The 1,458-nt window shown below is 32.8% G+C and overlaps 1 non-coding gene across 1 annotated transcript; it reads right to left on the bottom strand.

The window, feature by feature from the left end:
• Window positions 1–907: 907 nt before the first annotated feature.
• On the bottom strand, window positions 908–1,014 carry LOC127675864 (U6 spliceosomal RNA). The gene has a single exon (XR_007975552.1). It is a non-coding gene; the product is annotated as a U6 spliceosomal RNA (small nuclear RNA).
• Between the last annotated feature and the right edge of the window lie 444 nt (window positions 1,015–1,458).

The raw sequence follows: 1,458 nt of genomic DNA, 5'->3' as shown, positions 1-1,458 counted from the left end.
TATTACAGTAAGAATCAACTTCAATTAGTCTCATTTTGTACATCATTTTGTATGATAATTTCTTCAATTTTCTTGTATTTTGAGGCTTGCTTAGTACCCAAGTATATGGTCATTTCGGAGAAGGTTCCATGAGGTGCTAAGAAGGTATATTCTTTTGTGATTGGAAGAAAATGTTCTCTATATAACTGTTGGCTTCATTTGACTCATAATGTCTTTTAGTTTCATTATTTCTTTGTTTAGTTTCTGTGTTGATGACCTGTCCATTTTTGAGAGTGGGATGTTGAGGTTTCACACTACTAATGTGTGGGATTAATGTGGAATTTAAGCTTTAGTAATGTTTTACTTATGTGGGTATCCTTGCATTTGGGGAACAGATTTTCAAACTTGAGAAGTCATCTTGGTGGATTTTTTTTCCTTTAATGAGTATTTTTGAAGCATACTTTTTCATCTCTTTTGGTAGAAAGTTTATTTTACTAACTATTAGAATGACTGCTCCAGGTTATTTATTATGTTTGTTTGCTTGGAAAACCTTTTCTCTAACCCTTTTATCTCAGGTAATGTCTATGTTTGCTGCTAAGACCTTCCTGTGCTGAAACTTCCTCTGTAGACCAGGCTCACCTTGAACTCAGAAATCTGCCTGCCTCTGCCTCCTAAGTGCTGGGATTACAGGCGTGTGCCACCACTAAGCTGTGTTTCTTATATTCAGCTGAATGACAGATCTTGTTTTTCCATCTCTTCTGTTAGCCTGCATCTTTTGATTGAAGAATTTAGTCCATTAATCTTGAGAGATATTAATGACCAATGATTATTAATTCCTGTTATTTTTATGTTGGTGGTGGTAGTGTGTGTGTGTGTGTGTGTGTGTGTGTGTTTCTTTTTTCATTTTTGTTGGTGTGAAGTAATTTATAGAGCAATGGAATGCTTCACAAATTTACATGTCATTCTTGAACAGAGACCAGGCTAATTTTATCTGTATGTTTCCACTTTTAGAATATATGTTTCCAAAGTGAGCATATATGATGATCTACCAAGTACACAGAGACTAATCCTCTTCAAAATATTTGTCAAAAAAATTCTAAAAAGTTCATATGTTGATTTATAAAGAAATGCAACTTTTATTAATAAGAGAATTAATATTGTTTTACTAAACTTCAGAACATATTTTCATTAATCCTTGAATACATTGTGATGCGTTGTGGGGAAACAGGATGCCTTCCCTGCCATGTGTAAATGCTTGTATGTGGACCTATAAGAAAAGAACTAAAAACAGTAAGTTAATTGTATTTTTAATGTTTTCCATTTAAAATGTCTATATTGCCATTCTCTGGTTAAATTCAACAAACATGCTCTAAATCTAGTATTCCAGTCACTAGATGGTCTTTGTGAATTTCCCCTTTACATCAAAAAGCAAATAATAATACATTTCAAAGAACATAGGAAATTTCTTCAAAAGTTATA

Source organism: Apodemus sylvaticus, chromosome X (genome assembly GCF_947179515.1).
Source record: "Apodemus sylvaticus chromosome X, mApoSyl1.1, whole genome shotgun sequence".
NCBI lineage: Eukaryota > Metazoa > Chordata > Mammalia > Rodentia > Muridae > Apodemus > Apodemus sylvaticus.
This window is presented reverse-complemented; position numbering and strand designations above follow the sequence as displayed.